Source organism: Lepidochelys kempii, chromosome 24 (genome assembly GCF_965140265.1).
Source record: "Lepidochelys kempii isolate rLepKem1 chromosome 24, rLepKem1.hap2, whole genome shotgun sequence".
NCBI classification, from domain to species: Eukaryota; Metazoa; Chordata; order Testudines; family Cheloniidae; genus Lepidochelys; species Lepidochelys kempii.
This window is the reverse complement of record NC_133279.1, coordinates 16,073,802-16,089,600: the sequence shown is the minus strand read 5'-3', so window position 1 is coordinate 16,089,600 and position 15,799 is coordinate 16,073,802.

Here is a 15,799-nt window from a genome sequence, read left to right as displayed (position 1 = left end):
CCACCCTCCCAGCCCTGCCAGCTACGGGCCTCTTGTCGGGGTCAGAGGCACAGGACCCACCCCCCTGGGTTAGAACCCATGGACCCTGGGCCAGCAGGGTGACCCGAGGGCCAGGGGTGGGTGCCATCTATTGGCTCTCAGGTACACCGGGAATGGGTCAGAACAGAAGCATCCAAGGGCTGGCAGCTGGGCCTGGCTAGGTAACGAATTAGATTTGTGAGCTGGGGGGAGGGCGATGAGGTGAATATGATGGATTGATGCCGGAGTGTGTATGGGTGTGTCATAACCATACAGCTAAGGGTAACCTAGAATTCCTCCTTACCTGTAAGGGGTTAAGAAGCTCAAATAACGTGGTTGGCACCTGACCAAAAGGACCAATGGGGAAAGAAGATACTTTAAAATCTGGGGCGGAGTCGGGGGGGGGAAAGCCTTTTTTTTCATGTGTTCTCTTGGGAAGCAGAGAAGCATCAGTTCAGAAAACTCCTTCTCCTATAATCCATCCTAAAAGACTCTCATATTACAAATTGTAAGTAAAAGCCAGGCAAGGCGTGTTAGATTATCTTTTGTTTTGCTTGTGAATTTTTCCTTTGCTGGAAGGAGGTTTATTCCTGTTTTTTGTAACTTTGAAACTAAGCCGAGAGGAAGTTCGGCTGTGTTTTTGAATCTTTTGTTACCCTGTAAAGTTGTTTTCCATCCTGATTTTACAGAGGTGATTTTTACTCTTTTTTTTAAATAAAATCCTTCTTTTAAGAACCTGACTGATTTCTCTATTGTCCTAAGACCCAGGGGGTTGGGTCTGTGATCACTTTGTAGCCAGTTGGTTAGGATATTATTCTCAAGCCTCCCCAGGAAAGGGCTTGGGGGGATATTTTGGGGAAAGAGGAATTCCAAGTGGTCCTTCCCTGATTCTTTGTTAAATCACTTGATGGTGGCAGGGTACCATCCAAGGGCAAAGAATTTGTGCCTTAAGGAAGTTTTTAACCTAAACTGGTAGAACTTAGCTTAGAGGGTCTTTCATGCGGGTCCCCACGTCTGTTCTCTAGAGTTCAGAGTGGGGAGGGAACCCTGACAGGGGGTGACCAGATAGAGGGGGATCATAGAATCATAGAATCATAGAATATCAGGGTTGGAAGGGACCCCAGAAGGTCATCTAGTCCAACCCCCTGCTCAAAGCAGGACCAATTCCCAGTTAAATCATCCCAGCCAGGGCTTTGTCAAGCCTGACCTTAAAAACCTCTAAGGAAGGAGATTCTACCACCTCCCTAGGTAACGCATTCCAGTGTTTCACCACCCTCTTAGTGAAAAAGTTTTTCCTAATATCCAATCTAAACCTCCCCCACTGCAACTTGAGACCATTACTCCTCGTTCTGTCATCTGCTACCATTGAGAACAGTCTAGAGCCATCCTCTTTGGAACCCCCTTTCAGGTAGTTGAAAGCAGCTATCAAATCCCCCCTCATTCTTCTCTTCTGCAGGCTAAACAATCCCAGCTCCCTCAGCCTCTCCTCATAAGTCATGTGTTCCAGTCCCCTAATCATTTTTGTTGCCCTTCGCTGGACTCTCTCCAATTTATCCACATCCTTCTTGAAGTGTGGGGCCCAAAACTGGACACAGTACTCCAGATGAGGCCTCACCAATGTCGAATAGAGGGGAACGATCACGTCCCTCGATCTGCTCGCTATGCCCCTACTTATACATCCCAAAATGCCATTGGCCTTCTTGGCAACAAGGGCACACTGCTGACTCATATCCAGCTTCTCGTCCACTGTCACCCCTAGGTCCTTTTCTGCAGAACTGCTGCCTAGCCATTCGGTCCCTAGTCTGTAGCTGTGCATTGGGTTCTTCCGTCCTAAGTGCAGGACCCTGCACTTATCCTTATTGAACCTCATCAGATTCCTTTTGGCCCAATCTTCCAATTGGTCTAGGTCCTTCTGTATCCTATCCCTCCCCTCCAGCGTATCTACCACTCCTCCCAGTTTAGTATCATCCGCAAATTTGCTGAGAGTGCAATCCACACCATCCTCCAGATCATTTATGAAGATATTGAATAAAACCGGCCCCAGGACCGACCCTTGGGGCACTCCACTTGATACCGGCTGCCAACTAGACATGGAGCCATTGATCACTACCCGTTGAGCCCGACAATTTAGCCAGCTTTCTACCCACCTTATAGTGCATTCATCCAGCCCATACTTCCTTAACTTGCTGACAAGAATACTATGGGAGACCGTGTCAAAAGCTTTGCTAAAGTCAAGAAACAATACATCCACTGCTTTCCCTTCATCCACAGAACCAGTAATCTCATCATAAAAGGCGATTAGATTAGTCAGGCATGACCTTCCCTTAGTGAATCCATGCTGGCTGTTCCTGATCACTTTCCTCTCATGCAAGTGCTTCAGGATTGATTCTTTGAGGACCTGCTCCATGATTTTTCCAGGGACTGAGGTGAGGCTGACTGGCCTGTAGTTCCCAGGATCTTCCTTCTTCCCTTTTTTAAAGATTGGCACTACATTAGCCTTTTTCCAGTCATCCGGGACTTCCCCGGTTCGCCACGAGTTTTCAAAGATAATGGCCAGTGGCTCTGCAATCACAGCCGCCAATTCCTTCAGCACTCTCGGATGCAACTCGTCCGGCCCCATGGACTTGTGCACGTCCAGCTTTTCTAAATAGTCCCTAACCGCCTCTATCTCCACAGAGGGCTGGCCATCTCTTCCGCATTTTGTGATGCCCAGCGCAGCAGTCTGGGAGCTGACCTTGTTAGTGAAAACAGAGGCAAAAAAAGCATTGAGTACATTAGCTTTTTCCACATCCTCTGTCACTAGGTTGCCTCCCTCATTCAGTAAGGGGCCCACACATTCCTTAGCTTTCTTCTTGTTGCCAACATACCTGAAGAAACCCTTCTTGTTACTCTTGACATCTCTGGCTAGCTGCAGCTCCAGGTGCGATTTGGCCCTCCTGATAACATTCCTACATGCCCGAGCAATATTTTTATACTCTTCCCTGGTCATATGTCCAACCTTCCACTTCTTGTAAGCTTCTTTTTTATGTTTAAGATCCGCTAGGATTTCACCATTAAGCCAAGTTGGTCGCCTGCCATATTTACTATTCTTTCGACTCATCGGGATGGTTTGTCCCTGTAACCTCAACAGGGATTCCTTGAAATACAGCCAGCTCTCCTGGACTCCTTTCCCCTTCAAGTTAGTCCCCCAGGGGATCCTGGCCATCGGTTCCCTGAGGGAGTCGAAGTCTGCTTTCCTGAAGTCCAGGGTCCGTATCCTGCTGCTTACCTTTGTTCCCTGCGTCAGGATGCTGAACTCAACCAACTCATGGTCACTGCCTCCCAGATTCCCATCCACTTTTGCTTTCCCCACTAATTCTACCCGGTTTGTGAGCAGCAGGTCAAGAAAAGCACCCCCCCTAGTTGGCTCCTCTAGCACTTGCGCCAGGAAATTGTCCCCTACGCTTTCCAAAAACTTCCTGGATTGTCTGTGCACCGCTGTATTGCTCTCCCAGCAGATATCAGGAAAATTAAAGTCACCCATGAGAATCAGGGCATGCGATCTAGTAGCTTCCGTGAGCTGCCAGAAGAAAGCCTCATCCACCTCATCCCCCTGGTCCGGTGGTCTATAGCAGACTCCCACCACTACATCACTCTTGTTGCACACACTTCTAAACTTAATCCAGAGACACTCAGGTTTTTCTGCAGTTTCGTACCGGAGCTCTGAGCAGTCATACTGCTCCCTTACATACAGTGCTACTCCCCCACCTTTTCTGCCCTGCCTGTCCTTCCTGAACAGTTTATAACCATCCATGACAGTACTCCAGTCATATGCGTTATCCCACCAAGTCTCTGTTATTCCGATCACGTCATAGTTCCTTGACATCACCAGGACCTCCAGTTCTCCCTGCTTGTTTCCAAGGCTTTGTGCATTTGTATATAAGCACTTGAGATAACCTGTTGATCGCCCCTCATTGCCAGTATGAGGCAGGAGCCCTCCCCTCACAGACATTCCTGCCTGTGCTTCCTCCCGGTATCCCGCTTTCCCACTTACCTCAGGGCTTTGGTCTCCTTCCCCCGGTGAACCTAGTTTAAAGCCCTCCTCACTAGGTTAGCCAGCCTGCTGGCAAAGATGCTCTTCCCTCTCTTCGTAAGATGGAGCCCGTCTCCACCCAGCACTCCTCCTTCATGGAACACCATCCCATGGTCAAAGAAACCAAAGCCTTCTCTCCGACACCATCTGCGTAGCCATTCGTTGACTTCCACGATTCGACGCTCCCTACCTAGGCCTTTTCCTTCCACGGGGAGGATGGACGAGAACACCACTTGCGCCTCCAACTCCTTTATTCTTCTTCCTAGAGCCACATAGTCCGCAGTGATCCGCTCAAGGTCATTCTTGGCAGTATCATTGGTGCCCACGTGGAGAAGCAGGAAGGGGTAGCGATCCGAGGGCTTGATGAATCTCGGCAGTCTCTCCGTCACATCACGAATCTTAGCCCCTGGCAAGCAGCAGACTTCTCGGTTTTCCCGGTCAGGGCGGCAGATAGATGACTCAGTCCCCCGGAGGAGAGAGGATAGATGAGGGATGGATGAGGGTGGTTGGAGAGGGTCTGGGGACAGATGAAGTGGAATGCGGAGCTGGATGGATGGATGGATGGGAGTGTAGGGGGATGGATGGATGGATGGAGCTGAGGGTGGACAGTTATCCAGGGACAGTGAATCTCTAATTAAGTCTGGGGGTTATTTGATCACAACACTGGAAATCCCCGATAACATCGGAGTCAGCAGCTCTGGGGTCATTGGAGGACTGAGTGCCAGGAAATCTGTGGTTGAGGCTGAAATGCAGCGGGCAGCGGAGTGGAAGGAGGAACAAGGGCTCGGGTTCAGTGGGGGGAGCTGGCGATGGATGAGCGTGGGAAGGCGGTGAGAAAACAGCTTCCCCAGCTCTGGGGTTGCATCACATCCCTGTTTGCAAGCAAGGCGTTCGATTCGTGCAACCAGGGAGGGGCATGTGTTGTGAGAGTGCCCCTGCAGAGCATGAAATGCAGCCCTCCGGGAGGTGCATGGGACGGACAGGGGCCTTGCAATGCGTGGGGGGTGTTTCTAGCTCTTGCCTCCCCTGCCTAAGTGTCGGCATTGAAGTTTGGAGTCCCTGCTCTTGCGATGGTAGGGAAGCTAATGCCTACAACGGGAAGTGCAAGATCTGCTGTGCATACGAGGCGTTTGTCTACAGAGTGCTCTTCAATGCATGCAAAAGCATTTGCCTCTCGAATGCATGCCTGGCACCTGAGGTGCAAATGATGCATCTGCGCATAGAAAGCAGACCCCAGCAATGCACAAGATATATGTGTATATCGAATGCATGTGCTGGGCTCTGTAATGCACCCCATGCATTTGCCTATAACATGCATGCAGCAGGCTCTGAACTGCACCCCAGGCATTTTGTGACACTCTGTACCTCAGGGGAACACCCTGCACCCCCATGTTCATCCTTATAATATGATTGTGTGGTGTCCAATGCAGTTTGTCAGGTCAGGTGTCTTCGGAAGGCTCATGATGCACTGAGCATTGTTGTTATAGTGATGTTATCGGTTGTAATTTCATGTATATAGATATAAGGTTGAAAATGTGTCCTCAGGGCTTAAAACAGGCCCAGCCAAAACTCTCCAGGAGCAGAGGGGCAGTTCACACCTCATCCCGGCATGTATGAGACAAACCCAGCCCAGCCTCACAGGAACAAAGGACGCTGGCCTAGGCAGCAACAAAGGATCTGTTGGACTCTCCAGTGAGTCACCCCCCTTCCTCTGGACAGTTGGGGACTGCGATGAAGTAATGCTCCCCTGACTCTGAAGGGTGGGGAGGGGGCAAAGCCAAGAGGGAAGAAAGGACATGATAAAATGGAGAGACTTTCACCATGCTCTCTCTCTCTTCCACCTCCCTCTACAGAGATCACAACCAAGTGACTGAAACGCTGATCAAAGGGAAGAGCCTGGCTGAAGGGCAACCAGCCAGCCTGTGGTGAGCAGTATTCAAGTTTGTAAGGGCACTGAAAGTGTTAAGATCAGCTTAGAAGGCGTTTTGCTTTTATTTAATTTGACCAAAGCTGACTTCTTGTGCTTTGACTTATAATCACTTAAAATCTATCTTTATAGTTAATAAATCTGTTTGTTTATTCTACCTGAAGCCATGCGTTTTGTTTGAGGCATGTCAGCATCTTGCCTTGGGATAACAAGCCTGGTACATACCAATTTCTTTGTTAAATTGACGAACTCATATAAACTTGCAGCGTCGAGCGGGCATAACTTGACACTGCAAGACAGAGGTGTGACCAAGTGGGACTGTTCTTAATGTGTCCTCTGAATAGTGTGGGGTTGCCTCAGTTTCCCCTATGCAGTTCTTAAGTATCTAGGTGGTGGGGTAAGGGTGTATGATCATTGCAGAGCCCTAGAGGGCAGGTGTGTGCAGGAGTCTGGACACAGAGAATGGCCGGCACCCTGTTTCCTGGCCACTGATGGCCTGGGCCCTTCCCCCCCTGCAAGGTGAGAGCTGAAGGGTTGGAGAACAAAGGAATCAGGTGACCTCCTGGCCCGGGAAAGGGACAAAGCCCAGAGGAGGAGGGGCTGGAGAGAGTTTCAGTTTGGGGTGGTTGGAGACATGGAGTGAAGTGCAGACGTGGTTGTCTGGCTCACTGCCCCCCAAAATGGACCCAGCTGAGGGGTCCTGTTCTCTGCACCTGCAAGCTCTCTTTTAGTCCATGTTCCTGGCGTCTAATAAACCTTCTGTTTTCCTGGCTGGCTGAGAGTCACGTCTGACTGTGGAGTTGGGGTGCAGGATCCTCTGGCTTCCCCAGGAGCCCAGCCTGAGCGGACTCGCTGTGGAAAGCGCACGGAGAGGCTGACTGCTCCAAGGTCAGACCCAGGAAGGGGGAAGCCGTGTGAGCTGTGTGTCCTGCAGACAGGCTGCTCCCAGAGAGACTCCCCAGAGTCCTGCCTGGCTTCATGGGGAGCAGGTCCAGAGCATCGCCCGGGGACTCCGTGACAGGAGGTTCCTAGGGTTGTGTCTGGGACTGGAGATATTGGCTAGTGTCATTTGGTTGCACAATCCAAGCAGCGGGCTGGCGACAAGCGTTCCCTTATGCGCTGGGAGCAGTTTACATGCTGGAGGCCGTGGGGGAACAACCCGGGAGTGGGGTTCTCACAGCAGAGCAGGGTGAGGCTGGCTCCCACAGTCGAGGAGCGGAGTGATCTAGCAGATCACCAGTCCAGGTAGCACCAGGGGAACCTCACGCACTGGCCTACAGAATGCAAGCCTGGTGCCTTGTAGCCAGACAGCCAGCCCCCCCCCCCCCCCCAGACTAGCATTGCTGGAAACACAGGAGGAAGCCAGAACAGGGCATTTAACATATATTCCAGCACAGCCTTTGAAGCTGTGAAAGCACAGGTGTGCTGCTACAATGTGCCTCTGGGAACAGATACGACGATTAAGCTCACAGCAGGCAGAGGCCCTGTGACAGACATGGCTCTTAGCCCCAACTAAATAGCGTGATGCACACACACCAACATCCTAGGTGGGAAAATATTTACCCTGATAAAAGAAATGTCCAGTAGTCGAAACTTATTGTTTCTCTCCTTTGCAAGCGTAAACTACTCTTGCGAAAGCTGGCGTCACCCCGACAGACCAGCCTCAATTTGGCATAAGAAAGGAGAAAGAGAATAAAGGAGTACAGAGGTATAAGTAGGGGACCTACAGCACCATGATTTTTGGAGTGCTTTTCACTATCTATCTGCTGGTCAGATAAGTGACAGCCTCCCAAGGCTTCTGCAGCTAAGAGGGTCCCTACGCCTTGTCCCTTATTCGTCTTTCCGCGGAATTGAGTGACCGATCCTGGCTTGGCACCGCTGGAATGGAGAGATGCAAGGAGGGTAAGAAGCACCCACACCTGATCTCCTATCTTTAGTGTACACATATTTTGAAATAGAGCTCTATACTTGGTTTTCTTTCTTTGGGATTGTGGCTTCAGTTTTGTAACTTGTTTGTGTGTGTAACATCTCTACATTTAAATAAGTAGGCACTAGCAATTTTGTAACCACATGATTAGAATCTAGCTTAATAAATTTTGGTAACCATTTGTGCATAAGCCTGACTTGTTTTCTCTGGTTTACTGTAAAGCAGCCAGCACAATTAAAGAACCTCAGCCGTTTTGGCTCTAAAGCCTGGCCATTAGGTGAGAGTACTAAGAGCCTAGCGTTGAGTTGTGCCGCCTCCACGGGGCAAACTCTTGGGGCACCTGTCAGTCAATCCTGGCTGCCCGCTGCGAAGGAGCTCTGAGCTCTAGCAGTTAAAGTCACGGGTGGTTAGGACCTCGGGGCATCCGTCAGCCTAGCCCGGGCTGCCCGCCGCGAAGGGACAGTGCGTCCTAGCGGTTAAAGTCACGGATGGTATAAATGGGCATAGCTGGCACCTCACCAAACATCCTTGGCCGTCGGCTAACAGGCCTGAAATGCGAATGACACATCTGCATATAGAAAGCCGCCACCCGGCTCTTCAATGGACAAGTTATATTTGTACGTAGAATTCATGCGCCAGGCTTCGCAATGCAGCCTCTGCATTCGCCTATAGAACGTGCGCCCAGGGCCTGAAACGCAAACGAGGCATTTTCATGTGGAACAAATACACAAGGCCGGCCACGAGGCCGAGGGTTTTGCATATACAAGGGGCTGGCGAGTCTGTAAGGGCATGCGCTGCAAGCACGGGGAGCTGGGCTGCGTGCTGTGCTGGGGCATGTTACAAGATGCCCCCAGCGCCTACGGCCCAAGACTTGTCAAGCTCTGTAGGTGTTTCTACGCTGTGTTGTGAGGCCTGCATCTCTAGTTTTCAAAAGGGACTTAGGAGCTGAAATCCCATCGACCATCAGTGGGGTTTTGGCTCCTAAATGCCTAAAGCACTTTTGAAAATAGACGTGGGACTTTGCTCAGACTTAAAAGGATCTCTCAGCTTCATCTGTCACTTGGGCTGGGAGTCAGGACTCCTGGGTTCCAGCTAGGGTTGCCAACCCTCCAGGATTGGCGGGGAGTCTCCAGGAATTAAAGATTAAATCAGCTAGGGTTGCCAACCCTCCAGGATTGGCGGGGAGTCTCCAGGAATTAAAGATTAATCTTTAATGAAAGATGATGTCATGTGATGAAATCTCCAGGAATACATCCAACCAAAACCTGGCAAACCTAGTTCCAACCCCAGCTCTGGGAGGGGAGTGGGATGTAGTGGTTAGAGCCAGGGGGGCTGGGAATTTCAGGACTCCTGGGTTCGATTTCTGTCTCTGACCTGTGGCTTTGGCCCAGTCATTTCACCTTTCTGTGACTCAGTTTCCCCATTGGTAAAATGGGGGGTGGGAAGAAGAAGAGGAATCCTTGTCTTGTTAGATTGTGGTCTCATTGGGCCAGGAACTGTCTGTTGCTGTGTGTCTGGGCAGCTCCCGGCACAACAGGGACCTGATCTCAGCTGGGGCAGGGACTGTCTCTCCCTGTGTCTGGGCAGCACCCGACCCAACGGGACCCTGATCTCAGCTTGAGTCATCCAGGCACCCCCATAATTCAATCAGATTCTCAGTTTCATTTTAAAAATGAAGTCAATTCCTAACCTCCATGGGAGAAGAAAAGGGCTCATCCCTTCCAGCAGGGGACAGCAGCCACCCTGCCTGCGTCCGCAGAGAGCCTGAGCCCATCACTGGGAGCGGGGGGAGTTGCCCTGAGTGTATCTGAACGTGATGCCCCCAGCTGCTGGAGCAAATAATGTGGAATCCCACCGCTCCCACCAATGCCTCTCTGTGGGTAGGAAAGAGGGGCCCAGCCACAGGGAAGGCAGAGCCAGAGCACTGGGCACAGTCCTGGGGCACAGGGTGAATGAAAGTCCCTCCGATCCCCGTTCCAGGCAGGCATTGTCCTAGATCCTCCATGATCTGGCTGGACAGGCTCAGAGAGGGAGCGAGGGGTGTGGGTGTGTTTTGGGGAGGGCAGATGCATTTCACAACAGCTGGGGCTGTGCTGTGTCAGCTTCCCAACATGATCCGCAGAGAAGCTTCCGCAAAGCACCAGGCATATGAGTCAGGGCTGGAAACTGCAGGCGGCCGGGTCCCTGGTCTGAGATCAGGCCGAGCAGAAATTGTCCCAGGGAATTTGCAATGCAAACTAGGCAACCCAGCCAATCTGAGACTCGTCTGCAGGGTGGGGACTCGCCACAGACAGGCAGGGCTGGCCCCCATGCCCCAGGGCTGCGCTAGGGGGTGCTGTGCTGCAGGGAGTGTGGGGGGGGCTCTCCCCAGGCAGTCAGGGCTGGCCCCAATGCCCCAGAGCTGCGCTAGGGGGCGCTGTGCTGCGGGGGGGGCCTCTCCCCAGGCAGTCAGGGCTGGTGACCATGCTCCAGGCTGGCGCTAGGGGGCGCTGTGCTGCAGGGAGTGGGGGGGGGCCTCTCCCCAGGCAGTCAGGGCTGGCCCCCATGCTCCAGGCTGGCGCTAGGGGGCGCTGTGCTGCAGGGAGTGGGGGGGGGGCCTCTCCCCAGGCAGTCAGGGCTGGCCCCGATGCCCCAGGGCTGCGCTAGGGGGCGCTGTGCTGGGGGGGGGGCTCTCCCCAGGCAGTCAGGGCTGGTGACCATGCTCCAGGCTGGCGCTAGGGGGCGCTGTGCTGCGGGGAGTGGGGGGAGCTCTCCCCAGGCAGTCAGGGCTGGCCCCGATGCCCCAGGGCTGCGCTAGGGGGCGCTGTGCTGCGGGGAGTGGGGGGAGCTCTCCCCAGGCAGTCAGGGCTGGCCCCGATGCCCCAGGGCTGCGCTAGGGGGCGCTGTGCTGCGGGGAGTGGGGGGAGCTCTCCCCAGGCAGTCAGGGCTGGCCCCGATGCCCCAGGGCTGCGCTAGGGGGCGCTGTGCTGCGGGGAGTGGGGGGGGGCCTCTCCCCAGGCAGTCAGGGCTGGCCCCCATGCCCCAGGGCTGCGCTAGGGGGCACTGTGCTGGGGGGGGGGCTCTCCCCAGGCAGTCAGGGCTGGTGACCATGCTCCAGGCTGGCGCTAGGGGGCGCTGTGCTGCAGGGAGTGGGGGGGGGCCTCTCCCCAGGCAGTCAGGGCTGGCCCCGATGCCCCAGGGCTGCGCTAGGGGGCGCTGTGCTGGGGGGGGGGCTCTCCCCAGGCAGTCAGGGCTGGTGACCATGCTCCAGGCTGGCGCTAGGGGGCGCTGTGCTGCGGGGAGTGGGGGGGGCTCTCCCCAGGCAGTCAGGGCTGGTGACCATGCTCCAGACTGGCGCTAGGGGGCGCTGTGCTGCAGGGAGTGGGGGCGGCTCTCCCCAGGCAGTCAGGGCTGGCCCCGATGCCCCAGGGCTGCGCTAGGGGGCACTGTGCTGGGGGGGGGGCTCTCCCCAGGCAGTCAGGGCTGGTGACCATGCTCCAGGCTGGCGCTAGGGGGCGCTGTGCTGCAGGGAGTGGGGGGGGGCCTCTCCCCAGGCAGTCAGGGCTGGCCCCCATGCTCCAGGCTGGCGCTAGGGGGCGCTGTGCTGCAGGGAGTGGGGGGGGGGCCTCTCCCCAGGCAGTCAGGGCTGGCCCCGATGCCCCAGGGCTGCGCTAGGGGGCGCTGTGCTGGGGGGGGGGCTCTCCCCAGGCAGTCAGGGCTGGTGACCATGCTCCAGGCTGGCGCTAGGGGGCGCTGTGCTGGGGGGAGTGGGGGGGGGCTCTCCCCAGGCAGTCAGGGCTGGTGACCATGCTCCAGGCTGGCGCTAGGGGGCGCTGTGCTGCAGGGAGTGGGGGGGGGCCTCTCCCCAGGCAGTCAGGGCTGGCCCCGATGCCCCAGGGCTGCGCTAGGGGGCGCTGTGCTGGGGGGGGGGCTCTCCCCAGGCAGTCAGGGCTGGTGACCATGCTCCAGGCTGGCGCTAGGGGGCGCTGTGCTGCGGGGAGCGGAGGTGGCCACCGACTCCTCCAGCAGGCGCACAATGACACACTCGCTCACCGAGACACAAGTATGCACGAACACACACCGAGAGACACAAATACTCATCCCCCGCCGGAGACCCAAACACACAGAGACACAAAACCAGGGTCGCAATCAGTGGCCGACAGGAACATACACACGTGAATAGTGACACAAATAGACACAAACACACACAGCAGGGCTCGTCCCTTCCAGCAGGGGGCGGCAGGGACGGACGGACGGACGGACACGGACACACACCACAGCCCCGCCCAGGGGAGCAAGGCGCTGTTTTCTGATGCCCTTTTATTGCACCATTCAGTGCACGCCATTGGCCGTGCAGTGACCCCCCCCCCCCCGCAGCCCAGCGCCCCCTAGCACGGCACTGGGGGGGGCAGTCTTGACCGCCAGGGGAGAGCCCCCCGCAGCCCAGCGCCCCCTAGCACGGCACTGGGGGGGGCCAGTCTTGACCGCCAGGGGAGAGCCCCCCGCAGCCCAGCGCCCCCTAGCACGGCACTGGGGGGGGCCAGTCTTGACCGCCAGGGGAGAGCCCCCCCCCCGCAGCCCAGCGCCCCCTAGCACGGCACTGGGTGGGGGCAGTCTTGACCGCCAGGGGAGAGCCCCCCCCCGCAGCCCAGCGCCCCCTAGCACGGCACTGGGGGGGGGGCCAGTCTTGACCGTCAGGGGAGAGCCCCCCCCCGGAGCCCTGAGCCCCCTAGCACGGCACTGGGGGGGCCAGTCTTGACCGCCAGGGGAGAGCCGCCCCCGCAGCCCAGCGCCCCCTAGCACGGCACTGGGGGGGGCCAGTCTTGACCGCCAGGGGAGAGCCCCCCCGCAGCAAAGCGCCCCCTAGCACGGCACTGGGGGGGGCCAGTCTTGACCACCAGGGGAGAGGCCCCCCCGCAGCCCTGAGCCCCCTAGCACGGCACTGGGGGGGGCAGTCTTGACCGCCAGGGGAGAGGCCCCCCCGCAGCCCAGCGCCCCCTAGCACGGCACTGGGGGGGGCCAGTCTTGACCGCCAGGGGAGAGCCCCCCCCCGCAGCCCAGCGCCCCCTAGCACGGCACTGGGGGGGCAGTCTTGACCGCCAGGGGGAGCCCCCCCGCAGCCCTGAGCCCCGTGGAATTGGGACTGCTGCATACCGGAGCTCGCCACCAGGTGGCGCCCGGCGCACAGCCAAGCTGCTGCCTGGAGCGTGTGATTTGCCGCACGTGTGCTCGGCACACGCGTGTGGATCCGGGCCACGGGGCTCCGCGGAGGAGGGGCCTGTGGGTCGGGGGCTCCGGGGTCGGGGTTGAATAGCCCTTGGGTTAAAGCCATTCGCTGCAGCCCAGCGCGGTGGGGAGAACCCCCCCACACGGTTTCCAGCCCCCCACTCAGAGCTGGAGTGGGGGAGACAAGAACCCCTGGACCCATACAGCCACCCAGCGCCCCCAGCGCACCACTGCTGGGGGGGGTCCCCATGGCCTGTGCAGCCGCATGGGGAGGGGGCTGTCCCTGCTGGGAACGGGGGACCGAGACCAGGGTCACTCGATTTGCACAGGGGGGCCGGTGAACCGCTGCGCTGAGGGGCTAGAGCCCATGGGTGGGAGCTGGCGCCCCCTAGAGGGGACAGGCCCCGTGCCCTGCCCCCCTGAGCCAGCCAGGCCCTGCCCTGACAGGGGATGGGAGCCAGCGCCCCCTAAAGGGGACAGGCCCCCTGCCCCATTCCCCGCCCCCCTGAGCCAGCCAGTCCTTTGCTCTGAAGCTGGAGGGAATGAAACTTGCTCTGTGTTTGTCTCTCTGTGTGTGTATCGCCCCCTTCTGGAGGGGACGTGCCCTGCAGTGGGTGTGGGGGTGTGCGTATTGCCCCCTGCTGGTGGGGAGGAGCCCTGCTGTGTGTGCATGGGTGTGTGTTGGGGGGGATGTATGGCCCCCTGCTGGCGGGGATGCGCCCTGCTTGGGGTGGGGGTGTATCGCCCCCTGCTGGCGAGGATGCGCCCTGCTTGGGGTGGGGGTGTATCGCCCCCTGCTGGCGAGGATGCGCCCTGCTTGGGGTGGGGGTGTATCGCCCCCTGCTGGCGAGGATGCGCCCTGCTTGGGGTGGGGGGTGCTGTGGATACACCAGGAAAAGGGACGTTGGTCTCTGACAGCCGCTCATTTCCAGCCCCAGTTTTTATTCTGCCTCGATCGTTAAGTCAGGAGGGTTTTAAGCCGAGGGATCCCCAGCCCCAAACCCTCTCCCTTGGTCCCTAAATACAATTCCTGCCGCGTCAGGGCCTGATTTCTCAGCTGTCCGCAGCGTGGCGGGAATCTCCCCTCGGGGAGCGCTGGGCTCTAATGGATTCTGGCTGCTGGCTCCTCGTTTGATGTCAGATATGGCTTTCCGCTGTACTGGCTTTCACTGGCCGGACAGGTCAGAGAGGAAAGGAGTGAGATCGGGGTCCCCGTCACGCCGGGCGCTGCCCAGACACAGAGAAACAGATCCAGCCTCAGAGAACTTACCGGCTGAACAGAAAAAGAACAGGGAGGGAAACTGAGGCACGGGCCTTGCTCCTGGTGACCCAGCAGAGCTGGTGTGAGGAGGGGTAGCACTAGACAGAGGGGTGTGGAGACAGACAGGCTATTTGCAGTGAGGTTGGAGCCGCACTGGGGGGGGACGGGCTGTCGAGCTCCACAGAGAACTTCTCTGAGTCATTGGGACTCGACAGCTCGACTGTCCCCAGCAGACGTTGGTCCAGTAAGAACTGTTCCCTCCCCCAGCGCATCTCAGATCCTGGGACCGACCCCCCTACAACAACGCTGCAAATATCTATCCACCCACTGTCTATCCCCAGACACTACCCCCATTTATCCATCCATCCATCCTCACACACACCCCAGCTATTCATCCCCAGACACTACCCCCATCCATCCATCCATCCATCCATCCATCCATCCATCCATCCTCATACACCCCCCCGCTATCTATCCCCAGACACTACCCTCCATCTATACGTCCGTCCATCCCTCCTCATAGGCTCCCCCATCTATCCATCCATCCCCAGACATTACCCCCCTATCTATCCATCCCTCCATCCATCTATCCTCATACACCCCTCTATCTATCTATTCATCCCTATACATCCCCTCTTTTTCTGTCTTTGCTTTGCTTCTATCATCTCCTTGCCTTCACCCACTAAATGACCCTGCAAATCCCCACTGCCCACACCTCCCAGCCTTTAATGCGCCCACACCCTGTCACCTCCCTCTGATTCGTGCCTCATTTGAATGCCATTTGCATAATCAGCTCTGCGGCGATTAGGGAGCAGATTACCAGGCAATTTCCAAAGGAAAATAAAATCTAAATAAATCATTCACACCGCAGTGGGGTTAGAATTAATTGGCTGAGAGCAGCGGGGTCTAGTGGGTTAGAGCAGGGGCCGGGGCGGGGGGAGGGGGCTGGGAGCCAGGACTCCTGGGTTCTCTCCCCAGCTCTGGGAGGGGGCTGGGGTCTGGTGCACAGAAAGATGCCAAAGCTGGGTAGGGGGGTTATGGGGCCTGTTCAACCCTCGTCCTGTCCCCTGAGATGGGGTGATGGGGGTTCATCCAGGCCCCCCCATCCCCAGGGTGAGGTTGTACTGGGAGGGAAGGAGCTACCCAGGGACCTCAGACTGACCACTCCTCTGACCTGTCCCCACATGACCTTTCACCCCTGCTTCGCTGGCCCCATGTGACCTTTGACCCCCGGCGTTGTCTGTCCTTGGACGACCTTTGATCTCTGATCCCAATGTTTAGCCCATTCCTGTGTGACCTTTGATCTTTGACCCACGTGCTTGAACTCCCCCTACAGGTCCCTTCCCCCCTGAGCTTGACCTGCATCTCCGTGAACTTCACCCTTTGACC